Source organism: Uloborus diversus, chromosome 3 (genome assembly GCF_026930045.1).
Source record: "Uloborus diversus isolate 005 chromosome 3, Udiv.v.3.1, whole genome shotgun sequence".
NCBI classification, from domain to species: Eukaryota; Metazoa; Arthropoda; class Arachnida; order Araneae; family Uloboridae; genus Uloborus; species Uloborus diversus.
In genome coordinates, this window is record NC_072733.1 from 184,871,689 (window position 1) to 184,893,496 (window position 21,808).

Consider the following 21,808-nt stretch of genomic DNA (forward strand, 5'->3'; position numbering starts at 1 on the left):
GAGGTATCCAAGAAACTCCCTTAAATTCAAGTGTTAACATTTTCTTATGACAACAACTAGAAATACTTCCCTGGTTTCTTCCACTGTAACGGAATTAACCGCTACAGTATTAAAAATACAAAAAAAAAAAAAAACACACACACACATTAGTCCATGACTTTCCACTGCCAACTCCTCAGAAGAAAACAAGGAATGGTACTGGTATACTACCAAGAAAAACTCTTGTTTTGTGTCAGTCATTTTATTCTTGTACTGATACGAAAGTCTGCGTTGTCTGGAAGTGATTTCGAAGTAATTTTCTTTTTGCTTGCAGTAAAAGATTAAAAACATAATTTCCTTACTGAGAAAATGTTTATTTTTTCCATTTCAAAAGGCTAAATTTGCCGCCCCTAAACAAGTGCCGCCCGGGGCGGACCGCCCCTCCGCCCCACCCTAGCTACGCCACTGCGAGGCACACCAGTTGAGAAGCACTGATATAAACCACTAGTAGGGTCTGGTGGGGGAAGTGCTCAATGGAGTAAAATGGTTATAAATCAAATAAATGGCTATAGTTTAGAAATAAATGAAAGAATGATGGTAATTTTTTTATTTTAGATTTTAACACGTAAGAAATGTATTCTCAATTCAAAATTTTGAAACTGGCAGTCTTATTTCGTGAAAAAAAAAAGTGTGCACATGAAACGTTGTAAAATTTGAAAATCTCTCTTAGTCTAAGATCCGGCTGCAAAATTTTGCACTCATCGAGTATAAAGTCAAAATTAAATTTTTATATTACATAATAAAAGGAGCAATGTGTTTTGGCTAGGTTGCCTAGCAAGAAGTGCCCGCAAGTATTTTTTAGTTCAAATTTTACATCAGGATGTATCTCAGAAGCAGAAAATACTTATAACGCAATGTACGTCTCAGAACAATCAGTCTTTGCAGGACATTTAATTCTTTAAAACAAACAAACATGTGCAAAAAAAAAAAAGTCTATGGAACCTTTTAACAGGCAAATTTTCTTGACGATTTGCGCAACATAAATTATCAATTTTTTCATTGCAAATATCATATGTTTAATGAAAATAAAAAATGCTTAGTTGTTCAAATTGATACTTTGAACTCCAAGCATAAAAATTTTAAGACTTTCTTGCCACTGCATATTGGCTTGAGGCAGCTTGGCTGTCACTAATAAATTAATTATTTTAAAAAAATAAATAAATATAAACAAATATAAACAAAATGCTTCACATTTATAACATAAACCTCTATCCTTTGAAATCTTTAGGAAAGTGTTCTGCCATTTTTTGAACTAAGCACAAATTTACTTTTCCAAAGTTAGATTTGGGTTTGATAAAGAGATTTTATGAACATGACAATTAAAAGGTTAAAAAACGTGAATTTTTGAAAAAAAAAATGGTTTATTAACTGGTTAAAACTGGTTTTAAACGTCTAATAATCATTTACTTGTGGTTTTGAGGAAATTTGTGAAATAATAAAACTTCTGTGTAGTATTCAAGCAATAAAATACAATATGAATTTAAAAAATTGGTTTTGAAACTAAACTACTATAGTGTGACAAACTCAACATTTTTGCAACCTTGAATTTGCTACATGAAATTCAGCTCTCATTCTCTCTAAAGTTTAGATAGATATTATTGTAAAAACAATGCAATGCTTTATTTTCATTCTTTAATTTAATTTTTCATGCAGAATAGTACTCATTTTTTTAATAATGTGACAGAACTGAATATCTGTGTAAAATATGTAGTGTGATGAACATAACCTTGAAGAACATATCTCTGAAGTTACGCTCGTTACGGCTACTGAAGTCCATTTTAGAAATAGATTCAGAATTGATGAAGTTAATGATTAAGTCACCAGTTGATTTCGTAGAAATGTTGTTTTGCAAGAAAACAGAATGTTGTTCAACAGTAGTGTACAGAGTCACATTTCCTCGGGGACCAGTTAATAGTTTCACTTTGTTTTTGTATACAATATTCACAATTTGCCAGTGTTGTAACTCTCTTGGGTAACTGCTACAGAAAGAAAACACTTGTGCAAGATAAACGCATCTGGTGTCGAGGGCAACATCAGTCAAATGTAAGTTAATAATTTAGTCACCAGTTCATTTCAAAGAAATGTTGTTTTGCAAGAAAACAGAATGTTGTTCACCAGTGGTGTGCAGAGTCACGTTTCCTCAGGGATCAGTTAATAGTTTCACTTTGTTTTTGTATACAATATTCACAATTTGCCAGTGTTGCAACTCCCTCGGGTAGCTGCTACAGAAAGAAAACACTTGTGCAAGATAAAACGCATCTGGTGTCAACGGCAACATCAGTCAAATGTAAGTTAATGATTCAGTCACCAGTTCATTTCAAAGAAATGTAGTTTTGAAAGCAAACTGAATGTTGTTCACCAGTGGTGTGCAGAGTTACATTTCCTCGGGGACCAGTTAATAGTTTCACTTTGCTTTTGTATACAGTATTCACAATTTGCCAGTGTTGCAACTCTCTCGGGTAGCTGCTACAGAAAGAAAACACTTGTGCAAGATAAAACGCATCTGGTGTCAACGGCAACATCAGTCAAATGTAAGTTTATGATTTAGTCACCAGTTCATTTTAAAGAAATGATATTTTGAAAGCAAACTGAATGTTGTTCACCAGTGGTGTGCAGAGTCACATTTCCTAGGGGACCAGTTACTAGTTTCACTTTGCTTTTGTATAGTGTTCACAATTTGCCAGAGTTGTAACTCTCTCGGGTAGCTGCTACAGAAAGAAAACACTTGTGCAAGATAAAACGCATCTGGTGTCAACGGCAACATCAGTCAAATGTAAGTTAATGATTTAGTCATCAGTTCATTTCAAAGAAATGTTGTTTTGCGAGAAAACAGAATGTTGTTCACCAGTGGTGTGCAGAGTCACATTTCCTCGGGGACCAGTTTCACTTTGTTTTTGTATACAATATTCACAATTTGCCAGTGTTGCAACTCTCTCGGGTAGCTGCTACGGAAAGAAAACACTTGCGCAAGATAAAAAGGATCTGGTGTCAACGGCAACATCAGTCAAGTGTAAATTTCCTGAATTTTGTAGAAAATTAAGCTCCTTCTACTGTAGAGCTGTGATAATATTTCCGAGTAATGTGTTTCAAGTAAGAAGTGAAAGTACCTAGCAAATTTCTCGAGAATCATCTGCAACACAAAGAAAAATTCATTAGTACATTTTTCTACTCGGAAATCAAGTGTTTGTGAATCTAAATCATGTAATTAAAGTTAAGTACATTTGAATCGATTATTTCAGAAACGGCATAAATCCAACTAATGCACTTTCTCAGGAATCAATAAAAAGTGATTATTTCGTTCTGAAATAAACTAAATTCTACGAAAATTTTTATGACTAATCCAGCTACAAGTAGGATCATTATCTCACCTTAAATTACTTTTCATTTTGAAAAAGGAAATTAATTTAAAAAACTTTTTAATTTGGTGTTATGCCCTTTCGGCAATAAATATCCTGAAACTCTAGTTTACAGTGATGAAAATGTAAATCAAGTGAAACAGATTTGTTTCAAATGGATTTATGATAATAAAAAATAACATAACCAAGTGATAAAAATAATTAGTGAAGTCTGTATTCATAAATTCATTATCTCAAGAAAATACATAGTGTATTTTCCTCTTTCTCTCCTCTTGTTTTAGTGAAATGATAAAGTCAGGTGTAAAAAAATTTAAAAAATACAAAAACTAACAAACTGAGATAAAAAGCAAGAGTTTTACATGCGTATAAAACTATATTCATATTCATCAGATACATCCTCCATGGAAATCGTTTTTTTTTTTTTAAATCCTTCTCTTGTCTAGCTTTGTGTTCCATGTTAGATGTACATATTGGTATGACTACGTTCAAAATTGCACTGAATAATCATCTTGATATTTGTTATTTCTTCCAAAAATATGAAAATTTCCCTTTTTGCTCAATAGTGGCAAAGGTAGTTCAGCCGACAAGCGTTACTTTGCAATATTCTCTTGAAAACCGTCTATAAAATAGCTAGCCTGAAACCTTTCCTTTGATGTTATATTGAATATTTAAACATAGTAAACAATGATAATTTAAAACATTTGTCCCCCAATAGAATTTTTTTCCAGAATTTCAATTTGTGATATAAGTTCTCTTAAAAAATGAAGGGCACCTGTTTTAGCAGTAACAGATTTCACTGTTTTCAACAGATGTGATGGTGAATCTTGATGTAATTTCAGAATTTAACTTATAAGAGATTGGATTTCACATGGTAATAATCTGTCATATTTGTTTAACATTCGTTTTACTGTCCTAAAATCCCTGTTGCAAAGGACAGTCATCAGCAATCTTGTTAAATAGTTAAATATCTTCAGTGTTATTTCCAGAAAAAGTCTCCTGCAATGTTGTTCTTATTTTGACCAGCAGATATCTCACTGAAAACACAGAGTTTTTTCGCAGTTCCTATAGTGATGTTAATTAAACCTCAGAGAAATTAGCGAATTTCATTCCGATTCCATGATTTTGAATCCTCCTCTAAACCCCCAAACTGACAAATCTATTATGCTAGATTAAAGGAGTTATTCGTTTTTACTTTACTACACCAAAAAATCTGGTTCTATGCTCTTGCTATTGCGTCTTACTATTTCTTCCTTCCTGTAAAAAAAGTCTATGGAATCTTTTAACAGTCAAGTTTTCTTGACGATTAGGGTAACATAAATTATCAATTTTTTTCATTGCAAAAATCATATGTTTAATGAAAATAAAATATTTTTTCAAGAAGGCTTCTTCCAGGAACTTTTCGACATTCATTTCGGCCAAAAGAATTCCAATATTATTATTTTACAACTCTAGACAAAGTTAGCTCACTAGCTTCCCTGTAATTGATTCTCACCTCCTGACCTCATTTTTGATTAATCAATCTTCTTGATTTTTTTTTTTTTTTTAAATCATTTCTGTATTTATTTTATTTCGTTATTTTCTCCCTCGCAATAATCGCATACACTCCTCTGCTTTTTTCCTGTCATTTTCTTTTTGTTTACCTGCCATTCTTTATATTTTCCTTACTTTTAACTCTTCCTTTTTTGATCCATCATCTTTTCTATAAATACAACCCAAGAAAATTTTACAAATATGTGTTAAAAAATCAAGTTAATTGTTGCAAAAATTACAAAATATTTTACAATGACATTTAAAAAATTAAATTATTTCAAAATATTCATTTCATTTATTTCTTATTGAACTAAACATTTGAAAGATGCAGTGTTTGTTTCAAGCAATTACGTTCATCACAATTAATTTGTTACATTCGTCACACTGATAAATAATTGTTTAAATAATTTAATAAAAATTCAACATTTTAAACGCATTCTAGGTAGCTCTTGGGAAGAGAATAAAGCAAAATTTTCCCCATAAGTCCTATAAAAAGCGTGAAAGAGAAAATATGACGTTTTGTGACGAACGTAACAGGCCGTTCAACACAAAATTCGAATTAGGCTGAACTACAAAAAAATAAAAATCCAATAAAAGAAATTAAAGAAACTGAAATCTCAAAATAAAATCAACAACTGGAAAAAGAAACATTTACATAAAATGTATGCTTAAAAAATTACAGGTCGTGTTTCTTGAATGCTTTATAGTTTAAATTTACATGTTGTTGTTGAAGATCTTCAAGCAGTAATTATTCTATGCAAGGCATCCATCTTGAAAAATGTTTTACTATATTCAAAAATTAAGAATGTTATCTCTAAAATGATATATAACACATTAATATTGAACGAGATTGAAATTTTGGCCTACAGGTTGACATTTTCCTGGAATGACCCTACACACATATATACATATTTATAATTGAATCAGCACACTTGAAACAGGTAGGCTGAAAAGAAAACTGGCGGCAGCCAGGGGTGCCCCCCCCCCCCCACAAGCTCAATGACGCAAATTCCCCCCCCCCCCCCCCAAAAAAAAATTTCTCGCTTTCGACTTGGGTTAAACATAAGTTTTTAGAGTGTTTAATTATCAGTCAAATTCACCGGGGCGGGGGTAGCGCTAACAAATACCATTTAAACTGAAATGTTGTTGGATTGTTGACCTGTCTTGCTTTGCCTAATTTTAAAACGTGGACCTTGAGTGAACAAGTTTTGGGTACCGCTGAATTTTGCTACACCTTTTTTTTCAAACGTATGAATAATTACATGGACAACTTTCTGGTTTGGGATGGAGTCATTACTAGATGTATACAACATGAACCATGAAACGAAAATTTATTGTCAGTTAGATAGGGGGTCCGGGGAGTTTTCCCCCCCGGAAAATTTTCGAAATTGTAATTTTAAAACCACAGTTTTACACTATCTCTGGTGATGTTAGGAGAACAAAAGGTTTGGTTGCCCCTTACCGGTAATTTTTAAATATTGAAACTTTAAAAGCGCAATTGTAAATAGTCTACCGTTGTGTTAAGGAAGGCTTCTATTTGTTTTCAAAATTGTAGTTCTAAACACGCAGTTTTAGACTATCTGTGGTAAGAGATCCTAAGGCTCGCCCCTGGAAAGTTTTCAAAATTAAAGTCTTAAAAACGCTATCTATGGTTGGGGGACAAGCAGTTTTCTGAAGTTGAAGTTCTAAAATCGCAATTGTAGCCGACCTTTGTGACATTAAGAAAAAGAGTTTTTGGAAGCTCTCCCGGAATTTTCTCGATGTTGAAGCCCTAAAAACCAAATTTAAGACGACTTTTTAATAATGTTGACGAGAGTGGGGAGGAAAGAGGAGGGCACTCCACTTAAATTTCCGAACTTGTAGCTTTAGAAACGCAATTTTGATATATCTTAATAATGTTAGTGGAGGGTGAATTTCGGTGCCATTCCCCTGGCAATTTATTGATATTGATACTCCAAAAACGCAATTCTAGGCTTATCTTTGATCGTGTAAAGGAAAGAGGGGAGAATCAGGGGCTCTCTCTTATAAATTTTTCAAAATTGCATTACTACAAACACAGTTTTTAGATGACTCTTGATGATAAAGAGGGTGTCATTCTGGCGTTACAGTGGGGGCGTTCTCCTGGAAGTTTTCCAAAAGTGAAGTCGCATAGGCAAAAAAAGATAGATCACACACACCATGACAGACATTTTTCGGAAATTCTCAAAAATGGATTCAGCTATTCTTCACACATCGAAAATCAGAACTCGAGAATTTTAACGAATCAAATATCCTCCTATACATATCAGATATGGAAGAAAGTAAATATGATTTACGAAAAATAATTTAAACACCTTAGGAACAGACTGTTCTACTTCCAGCAGCGAAAACCAACATCACTGAAAGATTTAATAAAAATCATCGAATGATAAATTGAAACAATCAGTTTTAAAATGGTAGAGAAGAAGGGAGTAAAGTGAAATGAGCAAAATTTTTCATAAGCTTAAGCTAGTTAATGAAGAAAATATATTAATTGTCGATTGGAGGGACTTCAAAACTCGTACTTATTCTTAACGATTGTCAAGGTGCAAATGAATCAATGAAAGACTAGAGCATACTGGTCAGAATTATTACAAACAATAAAACATTTTTGCCGTCCCTCCCTCTCATCACTGTCACACGTATTCATCATGCAGAATTGTGTTACTTCCAGAAAATTTATAAGATATTGAAAAGAAAACAAATCTTCTGATCCAGCTTTGAAATGGACACCAACTCCATGCCGTCTGTGATGCTCCTTTCATTGAAAAAGGGACACGGTCATTAAATTTTGGAAAGAGTACCAGGGCCGTCACTATTTCAAAAAACTGGGGGGGGGGCATACGCTTTTGGCTTCCCCTTAATTTTTTCAAACGCATGTTCCAATATGCAGAGAGAGAAGATTTGGCTTCTGGTTTAGCAGGGATAGTCATATTACTAGACCTTAATACTAGCAATATAGATAATTGTAAGGATAATGTTCAATCAGAATTAGGGGGTGTCGGAGAGCTACCTTCTTGCATTATTTCGCAATTTGAAGACTTAAAAACGTAGTTTTAAGCTATATTTTAAGTTTGGGAGGAAGGGGAGAGGAGTTCCAGGATACCCGATGGGGGGGGGGGTATACCTCTACCCGATAATTTTTCCAAATTTAAGTTCCCAACACAATCGTACGTTTTATTATACGATTATGTTCGGAAGAGGGGGTCCAGGGGCTCTCCCTCAGGAATTTTCAAGACTTATTTGAGAAACACAGTTTTAGACGATCTATGGTGATGGTAAGGGAGGAAGAGACTCCGGGTCATCATTCTATAATTTTTCAAAATGCGAACTTCAAGCACGCATTCCCGATTGTGAATTATTTGTGATTGTGGCACGTAAAGGGGGGTCCAGGGGCTCTCCCCCAGCAAAAATTTGAAAATTGTAGATCGAAAAATGCAGTTTTAGATGATCTATGGTGATATTAAGGGGATGGGAAATGCGGCCCCCATCAAAATGTTTTGAAATTTTGAAGTCTTAAAAACGCAATTGTAGACTTTTATTAAAATTTAGTGCACCGCCAGTTTCCAGAAATCAAAGCTCCGAAAACGTAATGTAAGCCAACCTTCGATGAAAGGAGGGGGGGGGGGGGAGTTTTGAAGGGGCTCGCGACCAGAAATGTTTCGTAATTGAAGCACTAAAAGTGAGATTTAAGACATTTTTCGATGATTAAGACATTTTTCGAGAGAGAGAGGCATTCTCTCGAAAAAAATTTCGATCCGTAGAAACCGCAGTTTTAGAAGATTTTTGTTAATGTTAATGGGTGGAGAGATTCGGAGTCCTCTCCTGGCAAATTTTCAAAATTGAAATTCAATTAAAGTAATCGTAGACAGTTTATTAATACTGTTATAGGGGTAGAAGGTTTTGGAGATCTCTCCACCGAAAAATTTTCTTAATTGAAACCTTAACAATGAAATTTTTGAAGATCTTTGGTAATATTTGGAGAACGACAGTTTCGGGACAACTCAGGGAATTTTTTTAAATTCAAGTCCAAAAGACGAAATTTATTCGACCCTGAATGAGGATGAATGATTAATTGAGAGAGCGTTTCTCGGATGTTACGTTCGGAGCACTCTCATAGTTTTTCGAAATTGCAGTCCTAAATACTGAGGTGTAGGCCATCTTTAATGACGTTAGGCTAAAGGAGGGGGTTTTAAAACATTTTTCCGGGATTTTTTCAAAAACTAAATTTTAAAAACTCACTTCCAGGTCAGGTTTGGGAACGTAAAAAGAAGGGTTTGGAGTTCCCCACTCTTCCTTTACGTTTGGCTATGTCCCTCCTATCTTCATTGTCAATTTTAATAATTGAATCACTGATTTTGAAAAGGGCGTAAGTCACCATTTTTGACAAATCGAGATAATAATGGGAAACGGTACTGTGAACGTAAACCTACTAAATGAGATTAAAAACGGCATAAGTTTGTATGAAAAGTGATTGAGAAAAATGGAGGGGAAATTTGGGATGAATTTGAAAAGGGCGTTAGTCATTGAACTTACGCCCTTTTCAAACTCATTGGCAAATTCTAATAGATATTGCTGGCTGTGCAAGGTGATATTTTTTGTTTCTCTTGTATTACAGTGTTTTATGAACTGTAGTGGGTAATCTTCTGTCACTATTTCGCGATATTGCATCATTATTTTACCAATATTACGTCGTCATTATCTACGGTGTTTTGGTCTAGGTATTTTTTTAAAACATTAATGACGGACAAAGTAAATGAAAAAAAACCATAAAAAAGGAGCCAGAAACATGTTTTGATTCATTTTTTTCAGAGAAACGTGACAGTGTCTTTGCTAATATGTACTCTATGTAATCAAAGACAATACAAGACGTCTATTTTCAATCCCTCGTTTATCACCATGAAGTCAAAAAACATCGTCCCAGAAAAGAGAACCACGAGTGAGGCAGTTCACTTTCAGCTATCATGTCATGCAGGGCTCCCAAAAAGTATCTGTTTGACAAAAGGTTTTTCTCAGTCTTCACAGCGTCTCCGAAAAGAAGCTAAGGCGTTTACAGGGATTGTTAAGAGGAGGAGACACTCCAAAAGAAATGCGCGCTCAAGCTCCTCGACCAAATTTTTAAGATTTTCGCCATTGAAATTAACGGAAAAAAAGTAAGCGAACAAGAGATGGCACGTAATTTGAAGATATCAGTAACAAAACCGCCTTAAATACAACACTGTGATAATTTGATTATCGCTCACAATTTGGTTGTACGTATTTTCAATTCAAACACAAATATCATTAAAAGTATCGCTGAGTGACTCGTGAAAACGCAGTAATTTTGCGTGCGAAAAAACAGGTTGTGGCAAATACAGTCCTACCAATGAGAGCATCTGACGAAAAAAAAAGAAATATTATAGAGATATTTAATAATTTTAATGTTTTGTATCGTATTCCCGCGAATAAAAAATTAAAGGTTTACTGGGTGAAACTCGTAGTTTCAATTTGGCGTAGTATTTTTTCATTTGAGAAAAGGTCGAACACTGCTATTAGAAAAATCTACATTTTAGCATACAATGAAAATGTTTTTCTGCACAGAAAGGATTTCCTTGAGGTAAATCTAATACTTTTTTATGCTTACATTATGCAGAGTGGTTTGGATGAAGTCAAAGCTTTAAAAAAAGGGAAGAACACCCTTCGATTAACAGTCAACTTATCCGAATTATAACTGTGGCCTGCATAAAGGAGTCGAAATGCCAAGTAGCATTCCCACTGCATTTATTTTATTACGTGTGTATGTTATGAGTCATGTAATGCGTAATATTAATGTAAATTTGATATTATGTCATCCAGGCCAAGCTCTCCCGATGTTCAGATAGTTTATAGCCGAACGATCTACCGAAAAAACTTATCAATTTAACCGAACAACTAAGTCCAGTGCATTTAAGCTTTATTAAAATATAAAAACACACACAGGTTAATTTTTTTCCTTGCCGAAAGCGACATAAAAAATTGGAAAATTGTATTAGAACTTTGCTTAAAAAAAAAAAAAAATCTGCATAAGAACTTCAGGCTGCATCAAGGTTTTGAAACAGCAAGGGGTGTTTCCGAAAACTTGATTTTTTGAAGTCCAATTTTCATCATTAGCCAGCCTGATTAGTTTAAAAATGAGAAGGGAATAATATATAAGATATTGAAGAGAAATGTTTTTATTTTTGAAATTTTTTGCAATTTGTTACCGCAGACTGCTTGAACCGTTATGACTTAGATAGCAGCACGTGTTCATCATTTAACAGCAAGGTTAAAATACAAAATAAATTGAACTAAGCTCTTGTTTAAGCGCAGCTTTTCAAATGTAGTAAAAATGTGATAGGCTATTTGTTTTTTTGCAAAAAGAAGAAAATATATATATTTACCTATCAAATTGAGGTAGTAATTTTTTTATTTGTGCAAAGAGTCAAAAACTCATTAGTAGAATCTATATTTCAATATACGATTTATTATTTTTTTCTGAACAAAAAACAATTCCACTGTAGTCTGAAATCTTAAACCTGATACTTATATTTTCGCTTACATTATGCTTCAATTTTCTTACTGGATCCAAAGCTTTAAAAAAAAAAAAAAAGCCTTACAATTAAGATTCAAATTAGCTCCACGTTGCATCAAGTTTTCATAACAGCAATTAGCGTTTCCATCTCATTTATTATACTCCCTCATATTTGTTATTCATCATTAATCAATGTTCATGTAATGCGCGATATTTCATTATTTTTTTGATGCAGATTGTTCGGACGTGGGCCCGAACACATTCTCCTGGTTACCAGTCGAACGCTCTGCCGATCAAGCTATTCAGCTCTGTCGGTCCTAGTGCAAGTTAAAGTTATAAATTTAACCGAAAACCTCATTCTGGTTCTTTAAAACAGGTTTTTTGACAGAAAAAAAAAACAATTTTTAGACCGTGGGTCTATTTTTCGTCAATAGGTAGCATGATAAGCTTTAAAATAAGGTATAAATCAAAGAAATCGATCAAGAATTGAGGAAAATCTCGCGTAGAAACCAAAAACAGGCTACAGAAATAATGTATAAGGATATAACACTTGCATCTCTGCATTAAGCTGTGATTTACTTACGATTTTTGCATTAAAAAAATTTAGAACTTTTGGTTTGAGTATTCATTACAACACATTGAATCTCTCTTTGCATTTAACTGTTATTATTTTTTCTCTCTCTATTTCAAATTTATTTTGGCGACCCATACATTTTTTTTCCACTTAGCAATTATTTTCAGGACAATATTTTTCACCAAAAAAAAAAACATATAGGAATGTTTCGGCGAGCCCTATCCTATGGGCTGTTCTAATGAAGTTTTTTTAAACTGAAGAACCATGAAGCATAGTTTTGTATAACCAGGGCCGCCGAGAGACAAGGCGTGCACCATGTTAGTTTTGTGGCCTTTCCTCCCTCCCATTATGCTAATTTTACTTAATGCACAATACTTTAATTTGAGCCGAGCCCATAGTTTCCGACTAGGCAGACATACCCATTCTGCGGCCTAGTGCAGAGTATAGTGTACTGAATACTTTTTTTGGTTAATAAAAATGTTTGAAACGTACATTTCCGCGACTCTTAATAAAAGAGAATCATGGATGTTCCCAAATTGTATTTTAAGATTACATTTTTTATTCAAATTTTACAGAAAAAATACTTTTTGCCACTATTATTTCAGTTGTTCATCTATAATTGCTATTTTAATTTTTTAAAACAACGAGGAGTTTCCCTTTCTCTTCGTTCGTTTTCATCGCTAAAATGAAATTGGCGGTCCCACTTCTGAAAAACTGGGGGGGGGTAGCACCCCCTCCCTCTTAGCGACGGCCCTGAAGAGTGCGTGAAAAAAGTATTATTAATGCATATATTTCTTGTTGAATAAGTTTAAATATTTTTTCTTTCCAAAATTCAAAATTTTCATGTTCTAAAGAAAAAAAAAGTACTGGAACCCCCCCCCCCCCAAAAAAAAAAAAATTTGATGGCGCAACTTGCGCCATAATCCCCCCTTGTGGGCACCCCTGGTGGCAGCAGTGGTGATATTGACAAGTAGCAATATGAGTACAATACTCTTATATAAGACAAGGGAAAGTAATTATTAAATAAAGTTTAATTTTACAGAAAAAGGGAGGAAAAAAATATACTGTATAATCTCGATTTAACAGTTGTCGAGGTACCAGAAAAAGGTTTTGTTAAATCAAGGATATCGTTAAATTGAGGAGCATAAACATTTAATACAGTCAAATCTGGACCAATGAAATGTATCATTAAATTGAGGATATTGTTAATTTGGGTATCGTTAAATCAAAGTTATACTGTAATCAGATTAGCATGGTAAAAAAAAACAATGCAACTTTGCGACAATTGTCACAGATTTTTGTAGAGGTCTGCAGACTATTTCTGAATTGGATTTTTTTTTTTCCACTTTCACCTTGAATTTCCCAAGTTTAAAGCAAAAATTGTTTTGCAAACAGAAAGTATGGTTCAAAGTGAAATAGAAAAAAATTTTAAAACAAAAAAAGGCACCTAAATCTATGCAGGAGCAGAACTGAATTTAGCGCCACATTCTCCCTAGGCAGATTTGAAATGTTCCCACCTTTGTTTGTTGTGACTTGCTCAATCCAACCAAAAAACCATCCTCCGAGATGATCTGTTCATAAACTATATAAAGATTCTAAGTTTCTTTGTGCAGTCTTCAATTTTCCTCACTGAAAGAGGTCCTTTTAGTTACTCTTCCATCTAAATCCAGTGTTGTTGGCCACATTTTATGGCAAGAGCTCACTGATATCTCAAGTTAAATAAAATCATTTGCCTTAAAAAATGAAATTCTGTTGATTAAAACAACAATAACAATCATTAATATGTGAGCATTAAAAGGTGTCCCACCTTTTTCTTTTGTGCTAATTATAAGAGAAAAGGATGAAGTTTATACCATTTGAATTGATCGAAATTCCCTTTGAGCTTTTTTATTCCAATTTTAAGGGAAACTTTCATATGAATTTCCTGAATAGCAGCGACAAATTTTCATTAATCTGAAATTTCCTTACCAATAATTTTTAGATAAAATATTTCTTTTAATAGACATTTCACAGAAAAATACTATCTAACAACATAAAAAGAAAGGAGTCAACTTACACGCAAGATCCACTTAACTGCGAGTTGTTTTATTGTTTAAAAAATAATAAGGTTGGTATTCTGCCATTACTAAAGATGTAAAATTTCTGGAAATTTTTTAAGTGGTGGAAAAAAAACCGGTTTTACCATTTTTTTCGGGAAAAAATGGAAAAAATTGATTTTCTATGAATAAAAATGGGGTTTTTTAATAGCTCTGTGTTTCTTGGAACACATAAAGGGTTAAGCATTAAAAAATATATGCAATCCACACATCTTCTGCTTGACAGAAATCCACATAAAGGCAAGTTTAGTTAGAAAACATTTTTGTTTCATAACTGAGAGCATTCTGGTCAAACACAAGAAATAAGTCCAGCCATTGTTCATCCAATAATATTGGGTACAGTGTGTCGAATCATACCAATTACGTTTTCTATTTTAGATTTCCTTTGAAACTTGAAGTAATAATAGTAATTATTGAATTTCAAACATTATTGATATTGTTTGAAGGAAAAATAAGTATGATTTCCCTTCCTTACAATGTAACTTTACTGTCTGAAAATGAAAGCTATCGAGTTTTAATTTTTTCCAATCCAGTCTAAGTCCAAATCAAAACAAAATTGGTTTTTCTTTATCTTTCCAACAGAAACCCCAAACCAAAACTGCGTAATGGTTTCTAAAGCTGAATGAAAACTTAAACTGGAGTTTCAGTTTATTCATACAGACGTTATAAGCACAGTAGTAAAAGTAGTCATACCTGGACTTTTGGAAAAAAACTATTGAGTTATTATAAACTAGACAAGCAACAAATCAAGGAAACAAAAAAAGGTTTATGATCATTTTTAATTGTAAATAACTGTGAATGAGCTATAAATTTCAAAAATAAGTGAAAATCCTATCTAAAATTTATTTTTTATATTTTTGAGAAAGTATCTCTTATACCCACGGAATTATAAGCATTTCTATCAAAAATGCAATTTTTTAAAAAAAGTTTTTCAGCTCATATCACAGAGTTTTCCGTTAAATGTTACTAAATTTTTAGCATATTTGACAGCATATTAGAGAAAAATAATAATAAAAACTGAAGTTAAAATATTAAAAATTTAATGAAATATAAACTTTTAAAGCAATTAATTTTTCACTGCACATGCGCAAAAGATAGCAATTTATAACCTCCATCATTGAAAGCCCAGATATATCTTACAACTCATAAAAAAGTTCCACTTTGATATCTTTAAAATTTAAAAAGTCATCAGCGATCTAATGAGCTGAATTTCTATAGTTCTTGGATAATCAATGAATGTTAAGGGGTCATTCCCAAACTGGCAACATTTTCCTGTTATCACTGCAGAGTGATTCATGGTAAGAACGAATTAACTGCAAACAATCCCTCACAATTCCTCGTTTAGCCAAGAATTATAAAAATTAGACTCGTGAGATCGTTGATAACTTTTTACATTTAAAAAGATATTGAGGTGGAATTTTTTAAAGAATTGTAGGATATATCTTAGCTTTGGATTATCAAAGTTATAAATTGCTATCTTTAGTGCATGTGCAGTGAAAAATTAATTTTATTATTAGGTTTCTCTAATATGTTGTCAAATATTCTGAAAGTTTAATCTTTGACAGAAAACTCTTTGTGATATAAGCCAAAAACCTTCAAAGAAAATTTACATTTTTGAAAGAAATGCTTATATCTCCATGGGTATAAGAGATATTTTCACAAAAATATAAAAACAAATTTTTGGTAGTTTTTTTAACTTATTTCTGAAATTTATAGCTTATCCCCAGCTATTTACAATGAAAAATGATCAAAAACCTTCTTTTGTTTCCTCAATATGTTGCTGGTCCCCTAAATGAATAGTAGACTTAATCTTTATTGGAAAATGACAGCTGGAGTATACTTTCCATGAGGGAAAAAGTACAGAGCAATTAGTCTTTTATTCCTCGAGAAATCCGTTAAAATGTGAATTTTTAAAAGTGTCCCAATACTTTGGGTACAAGGGCAGCTATGACCAAACACACCACCCAGAAGTAATTTCTGGTTGTAATATTAAGTCCTAAAATATTAGAGGTTTGCAAATCATTTATACATATGCAAATCAATTTGTATATATGTATTAGTTGTTCAGCGAATAAAGCATTTTAACTGTCCTCAAGTTAATTTAAAAATTAGTAAGAAAGAAAACATTTTATGAAAGTACCCAGTCCAGTCTCCACACCTAAAAATTTGCAAAAGCTACTTAAGAAGTGATAAATACTCTGAATGTAAACTTGAGCCGGCTTTTACCGAATAACTTGATATAGTCAATAAATGTGCAAGTTCAGATTCATAGAGCCATATTTCCAAATTGAAAAGATTCACAAGAAGTTGACATACATTATGACAAAAGTAGTAATATTTTGGAAATAAATGGGTTATTGTTGAAATTAGAATCAAAATTTTCAGAAAGGCGATATTCAGGTGTGATCCTGAGATCATAAAAAAACACCTGAAAGTTTCAAAAAACAAATGTGGGGGGGAGGGGGTTAAAACTAAGACCCCCTATAACTTAAATATACATGTATACAACAATTACTTTCAATTCATTTCTACTGTTCAAATATTTTATTGAGTCAAAATATTGTGCATATAAAAACAAATGTGATGATAATTTAAGATAAAGGGGGAAAATCGGAGGGAGGGAGGACAAAGCATAACGAAAACCACTGGATTTCCATTGAATAGCCAAAACACAACCACCCCTGCAACATACTTTAACTATTGTAGCAGACAAAGAAAATGATGTACTTATAAATTCAACATTCTAAAATTATATAATTCAAATTTATATTTAATATACTAACTTTAAGTTAAAATGTTTCTGCTCAATTGTTTCAATTTAAAATTTTCTCAAAAAATCCGTAATAACTGAAAATCAGCTAATGATAATTAAAATAAAAACTGCAAAATTAAATAAGAATAGAATTAAACAAAACAAAATTAATTTTACTTATTAAAAAACAAGCTAATTTGATGTAGCATGTGTTTAAATGATTTCTTATTGCCAAAAATATAAAAATATTTTCAAGATATAGAAAGATTGAAATCTCAAGCAAGGGAAGTAAATTTATGCAAACCAAGTTCAATTTTGGCATGTTTCCTATAAAGTGAATTTATTTATTCATTAAAAAAATTAAACACAAAATATGCAAATCTAAAAGTAGCATGTGTAAAAATAACATCCGACTAGCCAAAATATTTAAATATTTGCAACATGCAAAAAGATTGAAGTTTTAAACACAAGAAGCAATTTTCTGCGAAGTCTAAGTAAGTTTAACGTTTTCATGTTCCCTATAAAATAAATTTATTAAGTTTTTACTAAAATTAAACGTAAAATATGCTAATCAAAGGCAGCAAATGTAAAAATAATATTAGATTAGCCAAAATACTTAAATATTTGCAGGATGCAAAATATTGAAAGAGCAAATTTCCGCTAATCCAAGTAAGTTCAACAAAGTCATGGTTTCCAAAATAATTCCTTTGTTAATTATTGAAGTTAAACAAAAAATAAGCTAATCTAAGGTAACATATGTCAAAATAACTTCCGATTGTAAAAAACACCAAAATATTTACAAGGTGCAAAAGGATTGAAACCCCAATACCGAAGCTATTTTTTGTGGTGTTGCATATGGAATACATGACAAATGTTCAGGAAATTGCATTGGTTAAACATGTTTTTTTTTTAAATCTTTAAGCACAATCTGATGATTTTTGAAAGAATTCAAACACTAAGAAACTTTTTCAATGTTTTAAAGCACTTGATAATGAACTTTTCTTTTTCAAGCACTTTTAAAGGTTTTTCAATGGCGTATGAGCCCTGGAAGAAGTGAATGTGAACGATAATTTGGTCGCAGATAAGTAAATTTTGAACCTTTTGAAATGATTGTTAAACTGCTGGCTAGGCGACAGTTTAAAAATTTAACAAATACTATATGCCATGTCTGGTCAACAATACAAGACTGCAGTGCTCCTTCAAATTCAAACTTACACCGGAATAATCCGTGGCTTTAAAAACAAGCCAGCAAATCTGAAAATCATAGCACGCTTCTGCTGCGAACTATCAACAAATGAACAACATGCCGAAAAGAAGAAGATCAGCAAGAGAGAAGAGAATGATCCCAGATCAGATAGGTATTCATTGCCAGCTCTGAACATGCACGTAGCTAGGATGATGAAAAACTACTTTGCATTGGTTAGAAACAACTCAACACAAAAAAAACACAGTTTGTTAAGCACTTAACATTATTTCTTACTGTTAGTTAGGCACAGTACACCTTAATTAACCAACTTGCATCATAAGCGGCATGCAAGATTGGAAACAATTCCAAAAGTTACTGATTCACTCAGCCAATCACAAGGGTTATTACGTTTACAGTGAAAATTACACGTTTCGGACTTTGCCGATTAATGAAAAGGAACTCAGTGTTAATCAATTTGGAAATTTGTGCAAGGCTTTTTCCTGGAATGACAGAAAAGTAGGTCAAAAAATTTCTTTTAGTATGTGATGAAACAATCCAAGAGCGTAAAAATAAAGGCTTTAGCCCGGTCAGTCCCCCCCCCCTTTGAGGTGCTTGATCAAAAAATCACATATGACAATATAAAAAGACTTTGAAAATTGACACAATACTTATACAGTAGAAGATCGTTATAATGTACACCTAGGGACCAGAGCTTTTACGTAATATAGATCATTTCACAAATTTTGAAATTAATATTCGGAATATATCTGTATATGAGAACTTCAGAATGAGATTTATCTGCATCTGCAACGAGTATTAAAGCACTAATGTTACAATTAGTCATTCACAAATAAATATGTTTCACAATCAAAAGAAAGTGAATTATCCTGCACTTCTGCTAACTTCATGGTCTGCATAACAGATGCATTTTCAAGAGCCATCTGGTATTTTCTGTTCACTGTGAGTACTAATTTTCATTTAAAAGCTTTGAATTTAGATGGAAAGATGAAAAATTGTTTCAAAATTTAATTTGCCTAACAATTTTCATGTTTGCAAAGAAAAACAGAAAGATTTTTAAATATATAAATACCTACTGTTTACTTCTGAAAAGTTCCGCGGTTTATAGAGAATTGTGTTATATAGGTCAGCGTTATAAAGGTATTCTACTGTATTTAAAAAGAATTTTTGGAAAAAACATTTGAAAATTGATACATGCTACTTTCAAACTCATTTCCAATTAAAAGTAATTCTGCAGAGATTATTCAAACAATTCTTAGACAAAGGTTTTGTAAAAATATCTGCAATATTGATGTTTGTTCTTACATGTTCAACTGAAAATATCTTTTGTTCCGCATGGTTTCTTGAAAAGTGATATCTTGCATCAATGCGTTTAGTTATAGAATTTTCAATGGGAGATTTGGAAAAATCAATCATGGCTGTGTTCAGTGGCAGCTCCAAAGGGGGGGGGGGGTCCCCTCCCAGAGGTTTCCAAATGAGAGCTAAGATACCTATTAAATGAAAAAATATCAAATAAGTTTTGTGCTACAATATGATTCAAGTGAAAAACCAATGCAAATAAAGCCCAAATTACAAAGAAGACACAGCAAATAGCTATTTCAAGGCTACAATTGATCCTCTTCATCAGTGCAAAAAGTTCAACACACAACCAGAAAGTCGCGAGAGAACCTATTGACTTAAGATAGCTATTGTTTTAAATTCTGTACCACCAGTTTTTACATAGGAGCAAATAGCCTGGTTTTTCCATAGGACACTTTCCCCTGCGGCAGAATTTTATTTTACTTTCTGCGACAAATTTTCTGGACCTAATTTCTTTCTGCAAGAATGCTCCGTGAAGTAAAAAATGAACTAATGGACAAACTTAAGTGCAGTTCATTTCAAAAGTGAAAAATTTATTTATTTATTAACGAATTTCACACATCTTCTTGTTTAGGTAAATTCCTTTGTACGAAAACGAAAAGCATTAAAGCTAAGTATCAGGGTCTCCAACAGATTTTCAGTTTTCACTATGGGAAAAAAAAAGGGGTGACCTTGAGCTAAATCTAATATGGTAAAAAATATTAACACCACGGTAACAGCAATTGGTAAATGGAGAAAAAAAATCAAATCTAACTAAAAGCAACGTAAATTATTATGCTAATTTATGTAATGCTAGTGTAAATTATTATGTTATAGCAGGGGCGATTGTTTAAACAGAGATGCCACTCTCATATTTAAGTTCTCTTAGCACTTATCTGTAGTTCTCAATACCAGAAAAATACAGATGCAACATCTATTCAATACTCAAAGAAATAAGATCCGAAGAAAAAATAATTTTTAATTAAAATCTTCATTACAGTTTGGTGCCCCTCCCCCCAAACAAAAAAAACTAAAACATGCATGTGATTTGAAAAAATAAATAAGGATTACCCCTCCTCCTCCCATAAAAAAAAACTAAATTAAAATATGCATTTTACACAACTAAAATGAAGTATCCCCCTCCCCCCAAAAGGAAAATGAATTTAATTAAAATATGCATTACTTTGGAAAAAAAAAAAAACTAAAACATGCATGTAATTTGGTAGAAAAAATGAATAAATAAAGGGTACCCTCCTATAAAAAAAATTATTATATGCAATACACAAGATTATAAACAAAGCATCCCCCTCTCCCCAAAAGGAAAATAAATTTAATTAAAAAACACATTTTAGTCAGAACAAATTAAAAATTCAACAACCCCCCAGAACAAAATAGGATTTTATTAAAATACTAAAGCAAAAAAGAAATCCCACTCTGGGATTGCCCCCCCCCCCCCTAAGGGCAAGGGCGAACCACCTTCAATATCGAGACCCTCCCCCCCCAATGAAAAAAATACCCCTCAAAGAACAACCCTCCTTACAAATTTTAATGGCTCAGTCTGAACCATGATCCCCTCCCCCTCAGGTGGGCACCCCTACTCTCTCCTTCATGTGAAAAAAAGAATTTAAGTTAAGTACTGGAGCAAACAAAAGTTCCCTTTCTATACGAAGAAAAAAGAATTTAATTAGACTATGCATTTGGAAAAAAATCTATAACTTCTCCAAAGAGAGAAGATTTTCATTCATGTAAGCACCCCTATCTGAATAACTATTAATCAGCCCAAAATAGAACACAATTAATCAAGTATTCCATCTGTTTTATGTTGCTGCAACTTGCAACACCGCAAATAAGCAATTTTTTAAGGACTTAAGTTAATTTTTCAACAGAGGCGAAAAAAAGCATGTCGGCACAAGTCTCTAAGGCCTGGACTCCACATGCGCGGAAAACCGACTGAAACCGAATGCGGAATCGGAAAAACAGGTTTTTTTCCGTTTCTGCCCGACGGAAACGCGACTGAATCGAGAGTAGAAAAATTTCAACTTTTCTGCTTCTGCCAGCGGATTCCGCATTCCATCAGCCAATAGGAGCTCGTCGCCAAAGTTTGTGTTTGGTGAACATAGCAATGGCGGCCACCGGAGATTCAGCTGCAGAAGTTCTTCTCAAGCGACAAATTATAAATATGGAGAGTTTTCTGGAAGAAGTTCGCAAGCACCCGTGCTTGTACGACAAGCAACACACCAATTACAAAGATTGCACACTAAAAAAAGCAATTTGGATGTTAATTGGAGCTAAATTCGGCCCAACCGGTGAGTAGAAATTTTTGAAGTACTCGCATTTTTCGTAATGTTATGGCTTGTACTCTATTCGAAACA

At 32.9% G+C, this 21,808-nt stretch overlaps 1 long non-coding RNA gene across 1 annotated transcript in view; it reads right to left on the reverse strand.

The window, feature by feature from the left end:
- Window positions 1–1,694: 1,694 nt before the first annotated feature.
- Window positions 1,695–21,808, reverse strand: part of LOC129218642 (uncharacterized) — a 33,033-nt gene continuing 12,919 nt past the window's right edge. Inside the window, exons 2-3 of the long non-coding RNA XR_008580354.1 lie at window positions 19,404–19,588; window positions 1,695–3,169 (exon numbers count right to left, since the gene is read on the reverse strand). This is a non-coding gene — a long non-coding RNA (uncharacterized LOC129218642). The remainder of the gene's footprint in view (window positions 3,170–19,403; window positions 19,589–21,808) is intronic.